The 10,190-nt window shown below is 54.1% G+C and overlaps 1 long non-coding RNA gene across 3 annotated transcripts; it reads left to right on the forward strand.

Annotated features, from left to right (window-relative positions):
- The first annotated feature begins 170 nt into the window (after positions 1 to 170).
- On the forward strand, positions 171 to 9,904 carry LOC308181249. Of its 3 annotated transcripts, XR_013941380.1 has the most exons (4): positions 171 to 2,048; positions 2,630 to 2,776; positions 3,618 to 4,338; positions 8,592 to 9,904. It is a non-coding gene; the product is annotated as an uncharacterized lncRNA (long non-coding RNA). The 3 variants fall into 3 exon arrangements; XR_013941379.1 differs by having other exon boundaries at positions 2,630 to 4,338; XR_013941381.1 differs by having other exon boundaries at positions 171 to 1,294; positions 2,630 to 4,338.
- The last annotated feature ends 286 nt before the right edge of the window (positions 9,905 to 10,190 follow it).

Consider the following 10,190-nt stretch of genomic DNA (forward strand, 5'->3'; position numbering starts at 1 on the left):
TGCTGCATTGCATGGATGGCAACAGGGAGCTCCTGCACTACGCTGGGCAATTGCAACCCCACGGTTAAATCTCGCTATATTTATATTGCAATGCTGTGTGCGATGCCAGCTGGGGAATTACTCTGTATGTAGCAACAGGATGTTATAGAAATTACTTGCAGGAGCCCAGGAGGTTATGGGGATGGTGGGTGGACACCAGAGGAGATGCTATTAGCCCATTTGGGGATCCTGCAGCACCATAGGAATCTTTTTAGCCACAAAGTGCACTTCAATGCATTAAATGCAAAATATTTCTAGGCAGACACCCTTCATAAGGTGCTTTTTGTAAGGCTTGAGCCTGCTCCCATAAATCCAGGTTGGTGATGGGTGTCCCGCACCAAGACTCATCTTCCTAAGCTTTTTTTTATTTACTATTATTCTCCTTTTTCTTCTCGACATCCCTTTTAACGATCACTTTCTTCAGCCTCATTATCTTGCTCAGATGTTAATGTGCTGGGGCAGCTGGCACGCTTCTTGCAGATGATGTTTGCAAACTCCCAGCAAATGCTTAAGCAGAAAGTTACCTTTAACAGCTGTGCCCCTAGAGTGAATTTTTTTTCAAAATAAAACCCCAGGGCTCTGGTTTAGGGGAGATTTTGTGCTGCTTCTCTAATGCAAGCTCACAGTGGATTGCTGTCATTGTGCAGGGGTGCTGCGAGGGGCTGATGGGGATGGGGGTGGCAGGGATCCCACTGATGCCATCCTATGGAAGACAAGAGAAGGTGGTTGCTGTGACAGCATGGCAAAAAAAAGGTATGGGAAAATATCAGCCTTCCCACATGATGCTTTAATCCCTTCGGATTTGGAAGCCTCCACCTAAATCCTTGGCTCTTTTTCCATCCATAGGCATCTGGATTTATTCCTTCCCACCTTTCTCTTTCTCCATCCATTTTGCTTTGTGCCAAGCCCTGCCCAGACCCTGGCCACCGACGGACTTTGGCCCCCGTCTGCATTGCAATGAGCATGAAGACTGACAGCTTTGCTAACTGCTGCCCTGCCAAAGCCCCATGAGAGGTTTAAAAGCTCCCCCTGCTTTGGTCTGGATGGTGGCCAGCACCACGCGGCTTTCCCCATGAGGGATGCTGGAGTCGTGCTCTTGGTTACAGCTCCTGGCTGAAGGTCGGGGGATGAATTACGCACAGGCACGCTCTCTGTCTGATGGAGCTGAGTGGAGGGATGTGGATGTGCCAGGGGTCCAGACCCCTGGTGGGACTGGGGCTCAGCTGCCAGCTGGGGACGTGCTGCAGCCCTTGGGGTGAGCTCCTGCTGCGGGAAGAGGCTGGGGAGAGCTTTGGGGGGGGTACCTTGGCCCCCCAGAGAGGAAATGTCCTGGGGGGGCTGGGGTTGTATCTCCTAGGGGATGCTCATGTATCCCATGGGTGTCCTGGTGGCATCTCCTGGGTGTGCTGTACTGGTACGCCCCAAAGGTGTCCTGGTGGCATCTCCTAGGGGCTCCCTGTTGGTCTTCCCCCAGGGTGTCCCTGCGGCCTCTCCCAGGGGGTGGCCTCATGTCACCTCTTAGAGACGCCCAGGGCATCTCCCAGAGATGTGTTGTGGAGGGGGAAGCCGTGGCTGAAAGCTTGGGAAGGGTGTCCTGCTGCAGACAGGGACAAGCCCTGTCCCACTGTCACCAGCAGCAGGTGGCCGCGGTGGCAGCTTGTTGCCATTCCCCAAATTACAGCATCCTCTGGGCAGGGAGGGGACGGCCAGCTCCTCACCTCCCAGCTGCGGCTCCTCAGCCACCACCCTGCTTACCTTGCAATTAGCGAGTCGTTAGGGAGTCGGGATGAGAAATTAATGCACCGCTCCCCTAAATGAAGCTCATCGCCCTCCCTCGGGGCTCACTTTTAGGGCAAACACGTAGGGAAGGAGCCTTGCATGGCTAGGAGGATGCTGGAGCTGCAGGATCTGGGGCAGGGGATGAGTTGGGTTGCTTTGTTCACCGACAGATGCTTTTTTGGGGGATGCTAGGCTGTGCAAATAGCAGCCTTGGCCTTGTTTCAGCCTGGGTACGGCTGTTGAGCACTTTTGCAATGTAAATGCAACTTGACAGGGCTGGTGAGGTCTCGGAGATGATCTGTGGCCAGGGTTTATTTTGGGGGGAGAGGAAGCAGTGTTGCAATCCCACGCTGTGGGGGCGGGTTGGGAAAGGGACAGAGCGGCCCTCAGCACTGGCTAACCAGCAGGAGGCTTTCTGCCCTCCCAAGTGGCACTTATTTTCTCATTTTCCTGATAAACCTTATGGCATAAGGGGTCTCATGGCCTTGAGTCTAAGGGAAATACAAACTTATTTTTCCAAGACAAATGACAGAGCAGCAGAAAACAGTTTTAAGGTGGTTTTTTGCACTGTCTCCATCGAAGTCTGCAAAGCTGGTGCAGCTGCAGCGGGATCTGCTTTCCTCCTCTTTCAGTCACATCAAACTTGATTCTTGCCCTAGCTGGTGTGGGTGGGCAGATTTAAAGATATTTAAGCGAGGCCAAGTGGTATTTGTGCCCCACAGAAGGTCCTCGCTCGTGTCCCGTGCCATCGAATAATGCAATTGCAAGCAATAACAGCATCAGGGCAGCAAACACATATATTTTGCTGCAGGCATGCTGGCGTGACTGCCCTGGCCATCGAGGCTCTGCTGGGTCCCGGCTGGAGGACACAGACACGGTGTGCAGTCGTGGTGAGCTGCGTGGTGCTCCCCTTCGTCCTACAGAGCTCCTCTCCTAACAGCGTGGACCTTGGAATAGGGTGGGTTAGGAAAGAACTGAACTACTGGAAGAGAAACTTCCTTCTTCCCCACAATATTTTTGGGGCGGATAATTAAACCCCTGAGAGCTACAGCTTCCAGGAGGGGCCTGTGGTCCAGCTGTAGGATTGCAAATAGATGGGGCTGCTCTAAAATCTGTGTTTTGATTCCTTCCTCTTCCCTGTGAGATGCAAGTGAAGCCATTTCGCTTCCGTCACTTTTAATCAAGCGGTTTTGATGCCTCCTAGTTTTTTTCCCCCCTCCTTGGTGACCTTCCTCAAGAAAGGGGCTTTCATCTGCAAGATGGGACGATGCAGGAGGGGCACTTGCGTTGGCAAGGGCTGGGGACATCAAAGGGTCCCCGTCTTCCTCCCTGGCAAGGCACGGAGGTGACTCTGCCCCCGGGACATGCTTCGGAGGAGAGTCTTTAAAAAAACATATATAAATCTATAATAATAATAACAAGCGGCGCGGGAGCCCCAGGGGGAAAAGAGCAAAGGAGAAATTGCTTTGAGCTGCAAAGGCAGGACTGCTCTGAAGACAGGCTCGCCTGAGACTTGGGAAGGGATGAGAAACCTGCCTTGAAAGGAGCAATTAAAAGAGGAAAGCAATTAACTCGCTGCAGAAGAGCAGGGTGCGTGAGCTGGGGCTGGGTGGTGAGGGCTGGGTGCTGCATCCCTGGCTGATGCTCCCCGCTCCTCCCAGCCTGCATTTAGGAGCACTCAGCTCATACGCCTCTCCATTTAAATATACACAGACGTGAACTGCTAGCAGAGCAAGCTTGCCACAACCCCCCTTACTTTCACCCGATGGCTTTGCATTGATGTTTCCTTACACCTGCAGGCAACCGGACCCCCTTCTCTTTCTGGTCCCCTCCGAAGTCCCCCAGGTGCTTGGGTGTCCCTGCACGCTGTACCGCCCAGATGCCTGCTGATGGAAGGCAGCGGCGACAAGCCCTTTGCAAACGAAGGAGATCGGGCATCCCAGCGGCACCGTGCTGGGAGCCCGCTCCAGCACCCGGCTGGCTGCGTACACGTGGGCACGCGCGGTGCATGCAGATGGAGCGAGCGAAGGCCCCTGCGCCGCTGCAGCGGGGAAGGAGAACGGCGTTTCCCTGCGATGAATTTGGGGTCTCTCTGAAGGTGCGTGGTTATTAAGTTCTGAGCTGCTGGCAGCGAGGAGGCGAGGTGGCCGGAGGGTTTTTGGTGTGGAAATTATTCCATCAAACGCAACAAGTGGCTGCTGGAGCAGGATGAAAGCAAGCTTTGCTCTGAAATAAATACTTGACAAAGCAGACCTGCTCTGTGAATGATTTCCTTGCTGCAGCAAGCAGTTAAATCCCCCAGGCTCAGCGCTGGCATTGATGTCTCCCCTGACAAAATCCCCTAGCAAGGGGGCACCCTGGGCAAGGGGAAAAGAAAGAAAAGGAAGAAAGGGGAATTCAGAGCATCTTGTTCCTTTCAACGAGGACCAAGCACAGCACCTCTCCCCCCAGCCATGCCCTGTGCTCCAGCAGTGCTGCTTGAATGCAGTTAGAGTTCAGTTCTGCTTGATCTGCAGGCAGGTGAGTCTGTCTCCCCTCAGGGTAGGAGAGGCTCCAATTTGCCCCTGTGCTTTTGCTTTGGGGGACGTAACCCCAACCCTTTATTTCAAGGGATCTGCTGGCATTGAGCAGATCTTAATTATAGCAATAAATTAATTTCAGCTTGGGTTCAGGGTGGTTTTGTGGGCAGTCCCTTTCCTCTGTCATGCTCATGGACTTTGCATCTGGACAGGAAGTGTTTGAGCTGGGAGCTGGTACATCTGTAATTATTATATGTTTATGCACGTGCCCTGTTTGGGCTTAATTCCTCCAGAATTCGCCCAAGTGAAGGCAAATCCTTCCACATCAGGCCCTGAACCCCTTTGCAGCAGCCCCAGGCTCGCACTGCTGTTGCAGGGACGCTGGCATGCACGCTCCCTACAGAAAGCAGAGATTTGGAGCAGTTTACATGGGAATCAGCTGTTAAAATATATATATATATAAAAGGATAGCTGAAGAGTGGTTACACATGTACAGCAGCGATAGAGAGGTTTATGCAACACTACCTCCTCCTATGGATATCAACATATATATATCCCATGGTTGTAATGCATGCCTAACAAATGAACGGGCTGGCAGTTGACATATGCAGGAAAACGGCTCAGAGAGGCTTTTTTAACTGGGGGGGAATAAAAAATTGCTTTTTGTTGATTGTTGGAATCAGGGCTCTCCTGGGCAGGATAAAATTGCATTTTCTTTCTTCTTCCTCATCCTCGGCCTTTTAAAAATAGGTTAAGAAATTGCTGCTCTGTTATCTGTGGAGGGGATCAGGCAGCCAGTGACAACCCTGCTAAGAGGGAGCTGGTGCCAAGCTATTGTCAGGTGCAAGAAGAACAAATATTTGCTTGTCTCTGGTCTCCACATGGCCCAATCTTGCTTTGACTCACACCCTGGGGCAGCAGGGCTGGAGATGGTCATGGTCCTGCATGCACTATGTTTGCAAACACATGGGGATGGCTGCAGGAGGACACTGGGGGCTTTACAATGCCCCCTTTAAAGTAAAAACCTCCTGCAAAACTTGCAGTCATGCAAAATTCCTAGGCCAGGTCAGGAAAGCTGCAGCATCACTGATTTGCCTGCCTGGGGTGGATGGGGCTGCACTGCAAATCTTTGGGGTGGCCCCATGGTCACAGCCCTATCCCCGACCCCCATTTCTCTGCCCCCCCACCTGCAAACCTCTGCCAGCGCCTTCCCACAGTAACTCAGACAGCAATGATTAGCCAAATAAAATTTCCATCTGTTGAGGACTTTCTGGGAGTTATTACCAGCAATAAAACCGATGCGAGGCGAATGACGTATCCGAGGGGGTAAGTGCCTTCCATTACGAGCAGAAGTGACTTTTAAATAAGGTTTCAGACTTCCTTATTATCCTGCCCAAACCCCTGGGAGCAGCATCCCACGGGAAAATCTGTGCTAGGGAATGGCTCTCCTGGCTGAGTTCATTGCTGCAGGAGGTTTTCAGGTTGGTGCTTGGGTGCTGCTGCGCTTCCAGGGTCCCCCAGGATGCAGTTTTACTGCAGGTGGTGCAGCACATGCACCAGATTTTTGGGAGCCCCGCTGTGCTTGGGGACTTGCAAACCTGCTGGTGTGTTGTGCTCTGTCCCCTAAATCTGCTTCCCTTCCAGAGAAGTCAAGGGGCTGGTGTCCTTCACCCCGCCTTCTTGCTTATCTGCCCTGACTGAAGCTAGCAAGGTTGGCCATGCAAAGCAGAGGGTTAACCACTGTGCTTCTGCTGCTCTTTGAAGGCAGGCACGGCTGGGATCAGCAGGGAAATGGCTGCTGCTGGAAAGAGATGGGATGCAGAGCTATGCCTTACTGCTTCAACGAGTTTTTTCAACCTGGTGCTTGCTCCAAACGAGCTGGCGGCAAAGCATGATGCCCCAAAAGGGCAACTGGAGGCTTTGGGGTGGGCTGCCCAAACCTCTTCAAGGGAGGAGGCAGCGTTTGCATGCAGAGGGATGGGTGCCAATGTGCAAAGCTCATTGCAGGTGGATGCCTGCGTGCTTAAACCAGCTGTACTGCAGGGGGGCTTTCTGCCTTGCAGCAACAGGACTGGGATATTTCAAGCTGCAGCTGCATTTCTGGCTGATTTTCCCCAGCATGTGTGGCTGGCTGCATTGCATACGCTGCAGCATTCGAGCCGTGCCCGGGTTGTGCTGCTACAGGGGGTCAGCCCAGGAGCATCGCTTGTAAAAACGGCCGTGTTTGCACAAAAAGCTTCAGCTAAACAAAGCGGCGGGGGGGACCGATAGAGAGCAGCGGGATGGAGCTGCCTCCTGCAGCTAACAGGCAATATTCGTGCCCTCTTAATTCCTACAAGTGAATTTTCTTGGCAATTTTGAAAGATTAAACCCAACCGAACAGCAGGTAATAATCCAAATGCTGTTGAATGCTTAACGAGACGGGGGCCAGCTGCATCCTCAGGAGCATCCCAGGTTTGTGCGAGGCAGGGCTGGGCTTGGTGGCCGCTGCGTGGCCTGGGGCAGCTCCAGCCATCGCAGCCCCTCTGCACCTCGCCTCCAGAGCAAAGGAGCTGGGTGGCAGCTTGCCCACTGCGTGCCCCGCGGATGCTTGCAAAGATGATGATACTTCTTACTGCTTGCAGCAGCAAAGGGGAGTGATTTCCAGCTCCGCACCTCTCTTCTTTTACCTTTGCAATTGCTGAAGGGCAAAGACTCTGCAGCAGTGGGGCAGGGAGGTGCAGCCGGAGCTGGGGGTATGGCAAGGATGACAGCTAAGGGGTGGGTGAGTTGGGGGGACCCTGGCTTGGGGGGTGTTTTTGCAACGTGGAGGTGACATAGGCAATGAGCTGTGTGCACAGGGGGGGCAGGTGCTTGCAAAACCACACTGCAGCCTCAGAGCTAGGTCTGCATGGTTTTGGCTGCCAGCTCGGCATGCAGCTCGGCTGAGATCGCCCTCAGACCCCACTCAGAGTGCTCAGATTGCCTTGAAACTCAATTTTACCCTCTCCTTCGAGCCAGGCTTGGCTTTCCCAAAGGAGCAGGGTCCTTCCCCAAATGCCTTGTTTCCTTTAGCTATGTGCATTGCTCTTGCTGGAGCTGAGAATGGTGCTTCGGGCTCAGTCCCAGCTGGGATTTGAGGGGGCTTGGGGTTCCCCCAGATGGGTGCTGGGGCAGTATGACTCCACCTGGCAGCAACACCAGCAAGGAGTGATGGGGAAGAGCAAAAGGGGATAACAGGCCTTGAGTCTTCAACTGGGAAAGTTTAGAAAACATCCACCTACCTGCCTCGCGTCTCCCTGCGAGCTGTCAGCCCTGCTCATAGCATCCTAAACACGGGATTTATCGTAGCTTTAGCATGGTTGTGGCACACAAACAGCTCTTGACGTTGCTTCCCATCACCATGCCCCTGACATTTCCAAGGCGATCTTATTTTTTTCAATAATTTACCTCCCGGTGGGTGAAGGAGGGTGCATGGACATGCCTCGCTGGGGTGTGCCGCTGCTCCCGTGGGGCTCCCTGGGCCTACGTGAAGCTGCGAGGATTGGGCAATGGTGGGGCTGCAAGGGGCAATGTGGGGCTGCAAGGGGCATGGGGTCGCCATTAGCTGGACCAAAGCCTGGGTAGTTTTTGCTAAAAGCTGCTTTGCAGATGGACACCATGCACCTTTCCTCCACGCCTTTGCAGCTCTTGCTGGCAACTGCGCCTGCTGTTAGGGATAAAGCAAGGTGAAGAGCAGCTTGCACAGGGTGAGCGTGCCCTCCTAGTGCTGATAGCCACCAAAGCCAGCCGCAGGCATCGCCGGCAGCAAACGCTTTGGCTCGGCTTCCCCGACGAGCCGCAGACGAATTTCTGATGCAAACTATCCCCTGTGGCATCTTTGCCTTACAGAGCAGGCAGGGAAGCTAGCGGCCCGCCGGGCTGCAGCTTTCGCTATCAAAGCCTTGCTACGTGGCTCTGGCACAGAGAGCAGTCGGTCCTGGGAGCGATGATAAAAAACCTCCCAAAATCTGTGTTAGTTCGCAAGCTTCTCCTCTCGGCTCTGCCCCCAGGGACCCGGTGAGTGCGAGACATCAAATACAGCGGCAGAGAGGAGCAAAGCAGTGGAAATAAGCTCAAGTGAAGGCAGCTGAGGCTGAGTTCAGGTTCAGTCGGCCTCAATCAGCTCAGCCGCAGCCTTTCCAAGTGAAGCTCTGTAAGCACTGGCAGATCCACCACAAGACCAGGGCTCCGGGCACTAAATCCTGCTTTTTTTTTCCCCCCACTTTTTTTCAGGGCATGCTCCGCTGCGGGTGATATAAATACCGGCTAATTGCCTCTGCCAAATGCAATGCTAGCAAGCACGGTACCCAAGCCTTAACGAAGCGATTAACCCCGAAGCAGCGGGACAGACCTGACCTCTGCTTCCAGTTGCCTTCTGCCGTGAACGCGGCACTGAAGGAGCATCTTCAGCACGAGCCCGGCTGCCAGCTCCGCTCCTGTTGCTCGCCGTTAATTTGTGGAGACACCGTACTGCTGCCAGCACCCCCCTCGCAGCTGCCCTGATCTCGGCCGGTCCTCCTGCGGTGACGCGGGGTGATGGGTGTTGAAGGGGAGGGGGGAATGAGGTCCCACCACGTGCACTGGGGGTTTGTTCCCCTGGCTCTCCGGCCTTGGCTAACGCTGGTTTTGCAGCCCCGTAACAGGCTCTGAGGGAGGGATGGAGGTGCAGGGGTGATGGGGTCGTCCCCATCCAGGCGTTTTGGGGAGCCCCACATTGCGCTGACCAGCCGCTTCTCAAAGCCAAGGGCTTGGCCGAACGCTTGGTCTTGGAAACAGTCACCTTGATTTGGGAGGAAAGGAAGCAAAACACTTGAGAAATGTCAAAACACAGGCTGTTCAACGGTGATTTGCTAAACTAACAATTTGGGCTGCAAGAAGAGCCGTGATTGCCCTCTTCAGCTCTCTTGGATGGGTTTGTTTTTCCTCCTGGCTCCACGCCCTCCAGCAACATTTCGGGTTCCAATTCCTTTCCTCTGACGCCGTAGAGGGGAGGTGCTGGCAGCCTCCGGGATGCTGTCTGGGGCTCACCGGGGACATTTCCCCATGTTTTAGCATTGCTGCTGGCCCCAGCACGGCTTGGGGTGCCCCCCGCGGCACCGTTGGCGTCAAGCAGCCGGTAATTGCGCTGGCGCGGACAGGAGCGGCTGCAACCCAAAGGGATGCAAATCCACCCCGAGGGCCCTTCTGGCATGAGTTAGCCTGGAACGAGGTTTCCCCGCTCTCGTGCTTTCTCACAACGTGCTGGCTTGCTGAGACAGGGGCTGACCTCCCGCATTCAGCTCGGCAGGCAGCAATGCCTTGCCTGTAGCTGCTGTTTAGCGCCGGATTGCTGTAGGCACCACGCCAGGCTCTGGCGCTGGGTCGGTGGGTTAATTTTAGGGCAACCCTTGCCCCTGGCTTGAGCAGGGCTATCAGGACCCCCTGCCTAGCGCGTCATTTGATAGCCACGCTGCGCCCTTTCCAATGCCCCGCTCGCTGATATCGGGTGCCATAAAATTGCACTTAAATGCTTTCAACATTTCACCCTGGCACTGCTCAGCTGCTTGTTTGCCCGTTCACGCTGACAAACAAGACTAGTCTGCATCCAGCCAATTTCATGGTCTGATTCCTGCGCACTAGCATAATACAAGAGTGTCCTGGCTAAAAATAATGCAACGTGCACTATATTAAAGGCTGATTCATGATGTCTCTATGAAGCAGTTGCTCTGTTACCTTCGCAGGCAGGGGGTGGAGAATCATGCCATAGCTGAAGCTTGACTGTATGCAGCTCGTGCTTTTTCGGCAGTGATAAAGGGATGCTGAGCAGGAGTCCAAGGGCTGTCCTGCCTCTGG

Source organism: Anser brachyrhynchus (assembly GCF_964034855.1).
Source record: "Anser brachyrhynchus genome assembly, chromosome: 21".
Taxonomy (NCBI): domain Eukaryota; kingdom Metazoa; phylum Chordata; class Aves; order Anseriformes; family Anatidae; genus Anser; species Anser brachyrhynchus.